The following is a 14,992-nucleotide window of genomic DNA, read 5'->3' on the forward strand; positions in this document are numbered from 1 at the left end:
GTCCCCCGCCTCCCGCGCTCGCTCGCTCGCTCCCTCCCGCTCGCTGCCTCCCCCACCTTCGCGGCGCTGGGAGGAAGGCAGCCGGGGCTCAAGATGGCTTTAGCCGGGCTTTGCGCCCTGCTCGCCTACTGCTGGGGGCCGGCGGCGGTGCTGGCCACGGCCGCGGGCGACGTGGATCCTTCCAAGGAGCTGGAGTGCAAGCTGAAGAGCATCACGGTGTCGGCGCTGCCTTTCCTGCGCGAGAACGACCTGAGTATCATGCACAGCCCCTCGGCCTCCGAGCCCAAGCTCCTCTTCTCGGTACGCAACGACTTCCCGGGAGAAATGGTCGTGGTGGACGACCTGGAGAACACGGAGCTGCCCTACTTCGTGCTGGGTGAGTCCCGGGGGAGGTCGAGGCGCTGGCCCGGCGCCCTCACCCCCCCACTCGGGCTTGCTCTCCACACCCACTCGCCGGCGACCTCCCCTCCCCCACTCCTACCTCCCTGGATCCGCCCCATTCCCAGACCATTCTCCATACCGACTTGCAGACTGGCGCCTCAAAGCTGGGCCTTCCACCTCCCCTCAGCCGCCTTGCCCCAAAGGAACAGGTTGCAGGAGTCTCTCTGAAACCTTTCCCAGCCTTGACCTCCCAGCTTTCATTCAGAAGCACGTTGACAGGGCACTTCTTGGCAGTTCCCAGCTCACCTCCCAGAAGCCCTTTTTCCACTCCCAGGCCAAATGCTCAGTTCTTTGCTTCACACTCCCTGGGCCCCCATCCCCACCCACAGCATCCCCTGGGGGAGTTAGAAATAGGTATCCAGTGCCCACCTAGCCAGGTATGTGCAGGTCAGATTGCACTGGCTGAATCTCCAGTATTCACTCACTGAGAGCTCTTTTTCTGTCACCAGGTTGCTGAAACTCTCTGGCCTTCTTTCAAAACAGAAGTTTCCTACACCCCTGGTGTCCATCCTGGCAAGTCCTACCTCCATGCTTACATGTAACAGACACCTCCTTACAGACACCTCCACATTTCCAATTCCTTGGATGAACAAATCATCCAACTGTAGTCTGTTAACACTGGCATCTTTGTTCTCCAGCTCCCTTAGATAGATAGGCATTCCTGCACAGAGAATAGCCTCCCTGGCCAAGAAGCTCTTCCTTCCTTTGTTTATTTATTTACATCTCTCTCTTGGTATCCCTGTTTTAATTTCCTTAGGCCATAAAACTCCTTCAGATACTGGAACTTCTACATCACTTCTAATCCACCCCTCTTTTTTCACTTCCAAGCTGCAAAGATACTGTAGTCCTGCTCCAGCATCTTGCAAAGTACCACAGGTTCATGTGACCTTGTTGTCCAAAATTTCCGTCACTTCTCCATGTGCAGATCCATCTCACCCTGCTGTGCATGCCCACCATGCGATCCATTTCTTTACTGCTGCTATAAATCATTCTTATTTTGCCCAGGAGAGAATTAAAATATAACCACAAGTAAGTTTCTAGATCCAAGAAAAAAAAGTGAAAATGTCCAGGAAGCTGTTTCATCTCTTGACTGCCAGACCAACTAAAGTTCACTTTGTAGGGACATGGCTTCCTGTTGGCCGTATGTAGGTTGAAACCACAAATGGAACGCTATTTCACATCCTCTTCATGCTCTTTCCTTATGAGACATAAAACATTAAGAAGTGGATGAGTAAACCCCCACTCTCCAGCCCCTATGGAAAAACTATTTCAAAAATTGCCTGGTCCTTTGAAAAGTTGGTTCACAGTTCCTGGAGTACAGCTCAGTAGACCCCATTAAGCCCAACCTACAGCCTTGATGGCATTATTTAGTTTTGCGTTAAAAATGTACTAATAACACAATAAAAACTGGGGACTGGCTGGGAATGCTGACATTGTGGATACGCTGTTGATTAAAATGTGTAATTGCTGGGTTATTCAGTGGATGTAAATTTTGTGTTGAAGTCATGCTGATGTGCAAGTACAATCTGTTCATTGTCATGTGTAAGAATGAGTATAGGGAATTATATGTTTCTAAAGAGCCTATTTTAGGCTCTACATGCAGTGTTTACTGTGCATCAAGAGGGACATGTGTGATACATGAAAAAAAAGAAGATTGGACTAACAGGTATTCAAAATTCCAGTTCCTTTTTTGCAGAATCCCAAAGCAGGGCCTAAAGCCATGATGTGGCTACTAGGGTCCAATGTGCATAGCAAAAGCCCAGATGTTAAAAATGGCTTTTCTGCACCTCAGTGCAAAGCTGCCCACTGCAGCACCCTGCTGGAGTTGCTATGGTAACCCCCTGCAACTTGGCATTTACACGCAGGAGCAGACACACTCTCTCATTTCAGGGCCAGATGCATTTGCTCAATGCATTGATTGTCCCCTGCCCTCCCAGTTAATGGGGTATGTTCAGAACCAGAGATGTATTGGTACCTTCCCTTTTGGCCCAGTATTCCCAGGGGGAGTAGGAGTGAATCTCAGCTTGGGTAGTGGGGCAGAGCATGACAGAAAGAGAAAGGAGTCCAAGTTCATGGAAGTCAAGGGTGGTTGCTTTTGAAGTTAACTTTTGTTGTCCTGGATCCTGTCACTCGTGGCCGACAGTAAGGTCTGTAGTGACTTTGATTTAGAGGTTTCCCTACTCTTACCTCTAGAACCTGGTTTGCTTAATCCACCCCCTAGAGGAATTTGAATCAATCAGTCCTGGAAACTTATTGAGCATTTACTTGCTTGACATTCTTAGGTGCTTTTAGGATACAGAAGTTAAAAAAAAATAAAAGGCTTCTGCCCTCAGGGCTGTGAGTAATAACACCTGATTGTGTGGCAAGGTTGTCAAGGGCTGTAGGAATGTGGAGGAAGGAGATACTTGCATGGCAAGAGCAGACTCCATGGAAGATATGGGCTTGACTAGGGGCCTTGACCAAAATCAGATCCTTTTGTCTCCAGGGTCAAGTCCTATACCTCAGTGAGGCAAACAAGTGTCTTCTCCTTCTGACTATAGCCTTCTGCAGCCTCTTACCTCTACAAGCCTGCCATGGCTTTCAGGGCTCTTTCAAGACTTTGCACATGCTCTTCCCTCTGCCTAGAATGGTCTTCCCCACTCCTCCACTTGGCAGCCATTCATTCTTCCTTCTATACCCTGCACACATAGGCACCTCTCTATGAAGCCTTCCCTACCCCCACCAAAGTAGTTTGAGTTCATTCATCCCTCTTCAGTGCTCTTTGCATGGATTAAAAAAAATAAACACACACACACACAAATGAACAAAATCAAAGATAGGTTAGATTTGGCTTGGCCTAGGAAGGGTGAAGCCATTTGAGGTCATGGAAAGGATGAGCCAAGTATGGTAGTAGGAATGAATGTGGGACTAGCATGCATATGGCACAGTACAGAGATTCGCCTGGTGGTCTGAGAGTAGAGGACTCTGCCTGGCTCTGTAGGGTGGGACATGGCTCACCACTTAAAAGCCAAGCAGGGGATGGCTGACTTGACAGAGAAAGCACCGAAGCCTGACTTGCAGAGGCTATCTCAGCCTTCGAAATTGTTGTCAATTTTGCTTGTAGGGTAACTCTGAGGGGCAGTGGAGGGGGTGGCGTTATCTCCTGTTCTCTGAAGTAGGATTTGCAAATTCTGCTGAAAGGGCCGTATGTAACTTTCAGATGTGTTTTGTTTGGCTACACATAGTTTTGAATTTCAATGTTCTTAGTCACGTCATGCCATCTCTAGATTGCCATACTTCCTATGAATATTGATTGTACTATGGCTGAACCTCTTCTTTATGGTTCTTATCTGGTACCTCTTAGCCAGGTAATCTAAACCCCTGTTTTCAGAAGTGTTGTAAAACTTTCTATAATATGGGAAAATAACTGCAATTCCTAACTCAAAATATTTAGATACGTAGGCCTTATTACCCTCTCAGGAGAATATAAAATTTTGCTGAACTAGCCAATTAAAATTTCATACCTTAACTAAAATTTTGTGTCTCATCTTTGAAAACAGTAGACTTTCCTGCTTTGGTGGCGTATTTGATTTTGAGACAACTGGTTAACCTGAAGTATGGCTTCTGCACTGAAGTGTGGTTTTCTGTGCTGTGAACAGAACATATTTATCAGTCTCATCATTTTTTGAAGGGGATGCTCCTCTGTTTCAGACCCAACTATTGAGTGTGTGTAAAACTTAGTGAAGAAAGCTATTTCTCCTGTGCCTTGGAGTTTAGCTTTAGCTGTCATTGATTGAAGGAGGTACACTTGAAGACAAATCAATCACCCTGCAGAGATATAGTGAGTTCCCCCATGCAAGGTGCTATTTAAGGTGTCTGGAGCAGGCCAGTGTGGTGGTTAAAAGAACAGGCTTTGAAGACAGATCTGGTATCAACTCCAGACTTTCCACTTATTCCAACAGTGGAGAAAAGTAAGGATGGAGAGGTTAAGTAACTTACTGAGGGTTACATAGCTGACGATTGATGGATCTGTAACTTGAACTCAGGTTAATATGACATTTAAGTCTTTCTCTTATTTGCTATTTCATAGGCCTTAAAAGTTTTCAAAATCTGTTATTTTTTCATGGTTGAATGAAAGGAGCCCTGGCAATGGTTAGAATAGGGAAAACACACTCAGCTTGTATAAAGCAGTCCTTTTTGGTTTCTATGTAAACACCTTTTGAACACCCTTGTCCATCAAGTGATTTCTCACATACGCCTTAATACAGAAGAGGATGAACTTCACAAGGAATATTTACCTAAGTAGGTATACTTACCTAAGCAGAATTGGGGAATTCTTATTTCATTCATAGTTTCCACGTCTGGGTAGCCATGTGTTATGGCGTGTTATGGCACCCACAGCCATGATGAACAAAGTAGGGTATATGGGGATTAAGATAACATGTTCAGTGCTCTTCTGAGAAGGGCCCCACAGAAATGCAAACTGGGAAGCCCAGACAGCAGGTTCTGCTGTGAAATGGAGCCATCCGGAAGGCACTGTGGTTTCAGCTTCTTGACGAAGTCCACTGAAGTTTGTATCAGGTGATCTTATGCATAGAATTCACTGTCAGAGCCCAGTGGCACTGCTTGAATAGCAGTTACTGAGCTTTTTGATTGGCTTCAAATATAACATTAGACATAGTTTTCTACTTACCATTGAGCTTGGCCTAATAGGAAGCATCCTAGTTTTTTTTCCCACATATCCCTCCATCTCCCCATTCAAGAAGAAACTTTAAAATTTGTTTGTTTTCCTTCCTTTTGCTCTTTGCTACAGTGAGCTGCCTAGGTTAACAGCAAACAAATTCATATAGAGTGGCAGCCCCATCCAAGACATGGCAGGATGATTAGTAGCAACCTTAAGGTAGGGTCTTCAGCACTTATGTAACTCTTACTAGCAGAATGCACTAATTTATAGTATTGAGAGGGTTGTTATTTACTATTTCCCTACAGAACTGTAGATTTTACATCAAAGGAATTTTAAATGCAAGAGTGAGGAATTTTACATTTCAAATGCTCTTCTAGATATACTGATATGGTTTGAAGTTTTTGAAGGAAAAGTAAAATACAAGCTTAATTTCTTTATATCTTTGGAGGCAAGATTGAGGTCTTGTTTTACAGAATATATATATATATATACACACACACATATATGTATATATATATATGTATTTTTTTCTTTGTTTCTTTTTTTTTTTTTTTTGTGGTACGCGGGCCTCTCACTGTTGTGGCCTCTTCCGTTGCAGAGCACAGGCTCCGGACGCGCAGGCTCAGTGGCCATGGCTCACGGGCCCAGCCGCTCCGCGGCATGTGAGATCTTCCCGGACCGGGGCACAAACCCGCGTCCCCTCATCGGCAGGTGGACTCTCAACCACTGCGCCACCAGGGAAGCCCTGTTTATTTTTAAGGAATGTAATTAAACCTAAAGTCTAGTAGTTTCTCAGATTAAGCCCAGTTTACAAACAGAACGTGGCACCTTTTCAGCAGGGATATGCCAAGACTTTCTTCACTTTTATACCAAGTTCAAATACGTGCAAACAGATGTAATTTGCTCAAAAAAGCTCTATTTTGAGCAAGTTAATCTCCCAGGATAAGTTTAGGCCTATGGTGATTTTTAACATACCACAATTTGGCATCTATCGCCATTTTTTATTATAAATATGAAATAGTTAATATTTATTTTTTAATCATATACACTTTAAATACTGAGAGAAAAAAACAAAGTGCCTCTATTGATCTCCTAGTTTCCAAGGAGCAAAATTTGGAAAACTTAACTTCTTGCTGATGGCAATGTAAACCGACATGATGACTTCTGTAAAACAATTTGATATTATATAGTAAAGTTGAAAATATACATGCTTTATCACCAAGCAATTCCACTTCTAAGTATTTATTATATAGGAATTCTTACATCTATACACAAGAATATTTGTAGCAGCATTGTTAGTAGTAGCAAAACCTGGACGCAACCCAGCATCTTAATAGGAGGCTAGAAGTATACAGGTGTTATAGTTACCCAATGGAGTATTATCCAGCCATGAAAATAAATGAGTTGCAGCTACATATACCAACATGGGTAAACCTCACAAATATATCATAAGTGAAAATAAGCAACTAACTTAAAAATACAAATGATATAATTTCATTTATATAAAATTCAAAATAACGACATATTGTTTAACGATACTTACCAATGTACAATTTGTATGAAAAGCAAGGAAACAGAAAAACACAAAGGATGGGTGTTACCTCCTGTGCAAATATAAGATGATGTGAAGGAGGAGGGAAAAAAGAGGGCTTCAGACATTCTGGCAGTTCTTGATTTTTGTTTTTCTTCCTTTTTAAAAAAAGTAAACTTAATTTTTATAACAGTTTTAGATTTAGAGAAAAATTGTGAAGATAGTACAGAGAGTTCCCATATACCCTGCACCCAGTTTCAACTGTTATTAACATCTTACATTAGTATGATACATTTATTACATATAAAGAACCAATATTGACACATTAGTATTAACTGATGTCTATACTTTATTCAGGTTTACTTAGTTTTTACCCAGTATCCTCTTTGTGTCCGAAGATCCTACCGGAATCCTATGTTACATTTAGTTGTCACATCTCCTTAGGCACCTCTTGACTGTGAGAGTTTCTCAGACTTGTTCTTTTTTTTTTGTGTGTGTGTGTGTGATACGCGGGCCTCTCACTGTTGGGGCCTCTCCCGTTGCGGAGCACAGGCTCCGTACGCGCAGGCCCAGCGGCCATGGCTCACGGGCCCAGCTGCTCTGCGGCATGTGGGATCTTCCCGGACCAGGGCACAAACCCGTGTCCCCTGCATCGGCAGGTGGACTCTCAACCACTGCGCCACCAGGGAAGCTCTCAGACTTGTTCTTGATGACCTTGACAGTTTTGAGGGGTACTTGTCAGGTCTTCTGTAGAATGTCCCTCAATTTGGATTCTTTTTTTCTTCATTCTTTTTCTTTTTTAAATATCTTTACTGGAGTATAATTGCTTTACAATGTTGTGTTAGTTTCTGCTGTATAACAAAGTGAATCAGCTATACGTATAAATATATCCCCATATCCCCTCCCTCTTGCGTCTCCCTCCCACCGTCCCTATCCCACCCCTCTAGGTGGTCACAAAGCACCGAGCTGATCTCCCTGTGCTATGCAGCTGCTTCCCACTACCTATCTGTTTTACATTTGCTAGTGTATATATGTCAATGCTACACTCTCACTTTGTCCCAGCTTACCCTTACCCCAACCTGTGTCCTCATGTCCATTCTCTATGTCTGCGTCTTTTTTCCTGTCCTGCCCCTAGGTTCTTCAGAACGATTTTTTAGATTCCATATATATGTGTTAGCATACAGTACTTGTTTTTCTCTTTGTGACTTACTTCACTCTGTATGACAGACTCTAGGTCCATCCACCTCACTAATAATAACTCAATTTCATTTCTTTTTATGGCTGAGTAATATTCCATTTGTATATATGTACCACATCTTCTTTACCCATTTATCTCTCAGTGGACACTTAGGTTGCTTCCATGTCCTGGCTATTGTAAATAGAGCTGCAATGAACATTGTGGTACATGACTCTTTTTGAATTACGGTTTTCTCAGGGTATATGCCCAGTAGTGGGATTGCTGGGTCATATGGTAATTCTTTTATTAGTTTTTTAAGGAACCTCCATATTGTTCTCCATAGTGGCTGTATCAATTTACATTCCCACCAAAAATGCAAGAGGGTTCCCTTTTCTCCACACCCTCTACAGCATTTATTGTTTATAGATTTATTGATGATGGCCATTCTGACTGGTGTGAGGTGATACCTCATTGTAGTTTTGATTTGCATTTCTCTAATGATTAGTGATGTTGAGCATCCTTTCATGTGTTTCTTGACAATCTGTATATCTTCTTTGGAGAAATGTCTATTTAGGTCTTCTGACCATTTTTGGATTGGGTTATTTGTTTTATTGTTATTGAGCTGCATGAGCTGCTTGTATATTTTGGAGATTAATCCTTGTTCAGTTGCTTCATTTGCAAATATTTTCTCCCATTATGAGGGGTGTCTTTTTGTCTTGTTTATGGTTTCCTTCACTGTGCAAAAGCCTTTTATTTTCATTAGATCGCATTTGTTTATTTTTGTTTTTATTTCCATTTCTCTAGGAGGTGGGTCATAAAGGATCTTGCTGTGATGTATGTCATAGAGTGTTCTACCTATGTTTTCCTCTAAGAGTTTTATAATGTCTGGCCTTACATTTAGGTCTTTAATCCATTTTGAGTTTATTTTTCTGTATGGTGTTAGGGAGTGTTCTAATGTCATTCTTTTACATGTAGCTGTCCAGTTTTCCCAGCACCACTTATTGAAGAGGCTCTCTTTTCTCCATTGTATACTCTTGCCTCCTTATCAAAAATAAGCTGACCATATGTGCGTGGGTTTCTCTCTGGGCTTTCTATCCTGTTCCATTGATCTATATTTCTGTTTTTGTGCCAGTACCATATTGTCTTGATTACTGTAGCTTTGTAGTATAGTCTGAAGTCAGGGAGCCTGATTCCTCCAACTCCATTTTTCTTTCTCAAGATTGCTTTGGCTATTTGGGGTCTTTTGTGTTTCTATACAAATTGTTAAGTTTTTTGTTCTAGTTCTGTGAAAAGTGCCATTGGTAGTTTGATAGGGATTGCATTGAATCTGTAGATTGTTTTGGGTAGTAGAGTCATTTTCACAATGTTGATTCTTCTAGTCCAAGAACATGGTATATCTCTCCATCTGTCTGTATCATCTTTAATTTCTTTCATCAGTGTCTTATAGTTTTCTGCATACAGGTCATTTGTCTCCTTAGGTAAATTTATTCCTAGATATTTTATTCTTTTTGTTGCAGTGGTAAATGGGAGTGTTTCCTTAATTTCTCTTTCAGATTTTTCATCATTAGTGTATAGGCATGCAAGAGATTTCTGTGCATTAATTTTGTACCCTGCTACTTTACCAAATTCATTGATTAGCTCTAGTAATTTTCTGGTAGCATCTTTAGTATTCCCTATGTATAGTGTCATGTCATCTGCAAACAGTGACAGCTTTCCTTCTTCTTTTCCAATTTGGATTCCTTTTATTTCTTTTTCTTCTCTGATTGCTGTGGCTAAAACTTCCAAAACTCTGTTGAATAATAGTGGTGAGAGTGGGCAAACTTGTCTTGTTCCTGATCTTAGTGGAAATGGTTTCAGTTTTTCACCATTGAGAATGATGTTGGCTGTGGGTTTCTCATATATGGCCTTTATTATGTTGAGGTAGTTTCCCTCTTTGCCTACTTTCTGGAGATTTTTTATCATAATTGGGTGTTGAATTTTGTCAGAAGCTTTTTCTACATCTCCTGAGATTATCATATGGTTTTTCTCCTTCAGTTTGTTAATATGGTGTATCACATTGATTGATTTTTGCATATTGACGAATCCTTACACTCCTGGGATAAACCCCATTTGGTCATGGTGTATGATCCTTTTAATGTGCTGTTGGATTCTGTTTGCTAGTATTTTGTTGAGGATTTTTGCATCTATGTTCATCAGTGATATTCCCCTGTAGTTTTTGTTTTTTTTTTCTGCGGTACGCGGGCCTCTCACTGTTGTGGCCTCTCCCATTGCAGAGCACAGGCTCCGCATGCACAGGCTCAGCGGCCATGGCTCACGGGCCCAGCCGCTCTGCGGCATGTGGGATCTTCCCGGACCGGGGCACGAACCCGTGTCCCCTGCATCGGCAGGCGGACTCTCAACCACTGTGCCACCAGGGAAGCCCTGTAGTTTTCTTTTTTTGTGACATCTTCATCTCGATTTGGTATCAGGTTGATGGTGGCCTCGTAGAATGAGTTTTGGAGTGTTTCTCCCTCTGCTATATTTTTGAAGAGTTTGAGAAGGATAGGTGTTAGCTCTTCTCTAAATGATGGTGTTCGCCTGTGAAGCCATCTGGTCCTGGGCTTTTGTTTTTGGAGGATTTTTAATCACAGTTTCAATTTCAGTGCTTGTGATTGGTCTGTTTATATTTTCTGTTTCTTCCTGGTTCAGTCTCGGAAGGTTGTGCTTTTCTAAGCATTTGTCCATTTCCTCCAGGTTGTCCATTTTATTGGTATATAGTTGCTTGTAATAATCTCTCATGATCCTTTGTATTTCTGCAGTGTCAGTTGTTACTTCTCCTTTTCATTTCTAATTCTGTTGTTTTGAGTCATCTCCCTTTTTTTGTTGATGAGTCTGGCTAATGGTTTATCAATTTTGTTTATCTTCTCAAAGAACCAGCTTTTAGTTTTATTGACCTTTGCTCTTGTTTTCTTCATTTCTTTTTCGCTGACCTCTGATCTGATGTTTATGCTTTCCTTCTGTTAACTTTGGGTTTTTTTGTTCTTCTTTCTCTAATTGCTTTAGGTGTAAGCTTAGGTTGTTTATGTGAGATTTTCCTTGTTTCTTGAGGTAGGATTGTATTGCTCTAAACTTCCCTCTTAGAATGCTTTTGCTGCATCCCATATGTTTTTGGCCAATGTGTTTCATTGCCATTTGTTTCTAGGTATTTTTTGATTTCCTCTTTGATTTTTTCAGTGACCTCTTGGTTATTTAGTAGCATATTGTTTAGCCTCCTTTTGTTTGTATTTTTTACAGTTTTCTTCCTGTAATTAATATCTCGTCTCATAGCGTTGTTGTCAGAAAAGGTACTTGATATGATATCAATTTTCTTAAATTTACGAAGGCTTGATTTGTGACCCAGGATATGATATATATTGGAGAATGTTGCATGAGCACTTGAGAAGAAAGTGTATTCTGTTGTTTTGGGATGGAATGTCCTATAAATATCAATTAAGTCCATCTTGTCTAATGTGTCATTTAAAGCTTGCGTTTCATAATTTATTTTAATTTTGGTTGATCTGGCCATTGGTGAAAGTGGGGTGTTAAAGTCCCCTAATATTTTTGTGTTACTTTCAATTTCCCCTTTTATGGCTGTTAGCATTTGTCTTTCTTATTGAGGTGCTCCTCTGTTGGGTGCGTAAGTATTTACAATTGTTATATCTTCTTTTTGGGTTGATCCCTTGATCATTATGTAGTGTCCTTCTTTGTATCTTGTAATAGTCTTTATTTTAAAGTTTATTTTGTCTAATATGAGAATTGCTACTACAGCTCTCTTTTGATTTTCATTTGCATGGAATATCTTTTTTCCATCTCCTCACTTTCAGTCTGTATGTGTCCCTAGGTCTGAAGTGGGTCTCTTGTAGACAGCATATATATGGGTCTTCTTTTTGTGTCCATTTTGCCAGTGTATGACTTTTGGTTGGAGCATTTAATCCATTTACATTTAAGGTAATTATCAATATTTATGTTCCTATTGCCATTTTCTTAATTGTTTTGGGTTTGTATTGTAGGTCTTTTCCTTCTCTTGTGTTTCCTGCCTAGAGAAGCTCCTTTAGCATTTGTTGTAAAGCTGGTTTGATGGTGCTGAATTCTCTCAGTTTTTGGTTGTCTGTAAGGGTTTTAATTTCTCTGTCAAATCTGAATGAGATCCTTGCTGGGGATAGTCATCTTGGTTGTAAGTTTTTCCCTTTCATCACTTTAAATATGTCCTGCCACTCCCTTCTGCCTTGCAGAGTTTCTGCTGAAAGATCAGCTGTTAACCTTATGGGGATCCCCTTGTATATTATCTGTTGCTTTTCCCTTGCTGCTTTTAGTATTTTTTCTTTGCATTTAATTTTTGATAGTTTGATTAACATGTGTCTTGGCATGTTTCTCCTTGGATTTAACCTGTATGGGACTCTCTGCACTTCCTGGACTTGATTGACTATTTCCTTTCCCATATTAGGGAATTTTTCAACTGTAATCTCTTCAAATATTTTCAGACCCTTTCTTTTTCTCTTCTTCTTCTGGGACCCTTATAATTCGAATGTTGGTACGTTTAATGTTGTCCCAGAGGTCTCTGAGACTGTCCTCAATTCTTTTCATTCTTTTTTCTTTATTCTGCTCTGTGGTAATTATTTCCACTATTTTATCTTCCAGGTCACTTATCCATTCTTCTGCCTCAGTTATTCTGCTATTGATTCCTTCTAGAGAATTTTAAATTTCATTTATTGTGTTGTTCATCATTGTTTGCCCTTTTCTTCTAGGTCCTTGTTAAACGTTCTTTGTATTTTCTCCATTTTAGTTCCATGATTTTGTATCATCTTTACTCTCATTACTCTGAATTCTTTCTCAGGTAGGCTGCCTATTTCCTTTACATTTGTTTGGCCTGGTGGGTTTTTACCTTGCTCCTTCATCTGCTGCATATTTCTCTGTCTTCTGATTTTGCTTATCTTACTGTGTTTGGGGTCTCCATTTGCAGGTTGCAGGTTTGTAGTTCCCGTTGTTTTTCGTGTCTGCCCCCAGTGGGTAAGGTTGGTTCAGTGGGTTGTGTAGGCTTCCTGGTCGAGTGCACTGGTGCCTGTGTTCTGATGGATGAGGCTGGATCTTGTCTTTCTGGTGGTCAGGACTTTGGCTGGTGGTGTGTTTTTGGGTGTCTGTGAACTTATTATGATTTTAGCCTGCGTCTCTGCTAATGGGTGGGGTTGTGTTCCTGTATTCCTAGGTGTTTTGCATGAGGCATGCAGCACTGGATCTTTTTGGCCGTTGGGTGGAGGTGGGTCTTTGCGTTGAGATGGAGATTTCTGGGAGAGCTCTCGCCGATTGATGTTACATGGGGCTGGGAGGTCTTTGGTGGTCCAATATCCTGAACTTGGCTCTCCCACCTCAGATGCTTAGGCCTGACATCAGGCCAGAGCACCAAGACCCTGTCAGCCATACATCTCAGAAGAAAAGGGTGAAAATAAGAAGGAAAAAAAATTAAAATTAAAGAAATAATAAATAAAAAAATTAAATTATTATCATAAAAAATAATAATACTTAAAAAAAAGAGCAACCAAATCAATAAACAAATCCACCAATGATAAGAAGCCCTAAAAACTAAACTAAGATAAACATAAAAATCCGAAACAAATCAGTAGCATTCGGCAAACCCCAAGTCTACAGTTGCTCCCAAAGACCACCGCCTCAATTTCGGGACGATATGTTGTCTATTCAGGTATTCCAAGACGCAGTGTACATCAAGTTGATTGTGGGGATTTAATCCGCTGCTCCTGAGTCTGCAGGGAGAAATTTCCCTTTCTCTTCTTTGTTCGCACAGCTCCTGTGGTTCAGCTTTGGGTTTGGCCCCACCTCTGCATGTAGGTCGCCCTCAGGCATCTTTTCCCCACTCAGACAAGAGGAGGTTCAAGCAGTGGCTGTTTAGGGGTCTCTTGTTCCCTCAGGTCGTGGGGCGGGAGGGGTACTGTCGTCATAACTGGAATGCGGGGTGAGCCTGTGGTGGCAGAGGTTGGCGTGACGTTGCAACTGCCTGAGGCATGCTGTGTGTTCTCCCAGGGAAGTTGTCCCTGGATCACGGGCCCCTGGCAGTGGCGGGCTGCACAGGCTCCTGGAGGGGAGCGAGGGCGTTTGGATAGTGACCTGTGTTTGCACACAGGATTCTTGGTGGCTGCAGCAGCGTTAGATTTTCTTGCCCGTTTCTGGGGTCCGTGCTGATAGCTGTGCAGCAGCGTTAGATTTTCATGCACTTCTCTGGGGTCCGTGCTGAGACGGGCTCATGCCCGTCTCTGGAGCTCGTTTAGGCAGTGCTCTGCTTTCTGTGGGCAGACGGGGAAGGAATCCCCTCTCCTCACGCACCCCAAAACAATGGTCTGTTGCCTCTTCGGCAAGTCCAGACTTTTTCCCGGACTCCCTCCTGGCTAGCTGTGGCACACTAGCACCCTCAGGCTATCTTCACACAGTGAGCCCCAGTCCTCTCCCTGGGATCTGACCTCCGAAGCTCACGCCTCATTTCCCAGCCCCCACCTGCCCCAGTGGGTGAGCAGACAAGTGTCTCAGGCTGGTGAGTGCTGGTCGGCACCGATCCTCTGTGCGGGAAGCTCTCCGTCTTGCCCTCTGCAGCCCTGTTGCTGTGCTCTCCTCCGTAGCTCCGAAGCTTCCCCCCCTCCACTCCCCATCTCCACCTGTAAAGGGGCTTCCTAGTGAGTGGAACCTTTTCCTCCTTCACAGCTCCCACCTAGAGGTGCAAGTCCCATCCCTATTCTTTTGTTTATTTTTTTTCTTTTTGCCCTACCCAGGTACATGGGTATTTTCTTGCCTTTGGGGAAGTCTGAGGTCTTCTGCCAGCGTTCAGTAGGTGTTCTGTAGGAGTTGTTCCACTTGTAGATGTATCTTTGATGTATTTGTGGGGAGGAAATTTATCTGCACATCTTACTCCTCTGCCATCTTGAAGGTCCCCCTTCCACTCATTTTCTTAGATACTTAGTTACTTTGTAAAGATAGTTACTTAGGTCAGCATCTTTACCGCCCTCACCCCCTAGTGAAGTTGCATCATGTATTTAAGATAGTTAGTGTTTTGTCACTTTCTGCATCCCATCGTGGAATCACCCAACCTCCTAAATGTTTTCTTTTCTCTTAGTTTGTAAACTTCAGTGTTGGCTCTTTGTGCTCTAAAGTTTTATGGGAT

Source organism: Delphinapterus leucas, chromosome 1, assembly GCF_059928025.1.
Source record: "Delphinapterus leucas isolate spDelLeu-1000000601 "Yukka" chromosome 1, BTC_Dleu_Yukka2, whole genome shotgun sequence".
In the NCBI taxonomy this organism is placed as follows: Eukaryota; Metazoa; Chordata; class Mammalia; order Artiodactyla; family Monodontidae; genus Delphinapterus; species Delphinapterus leucas.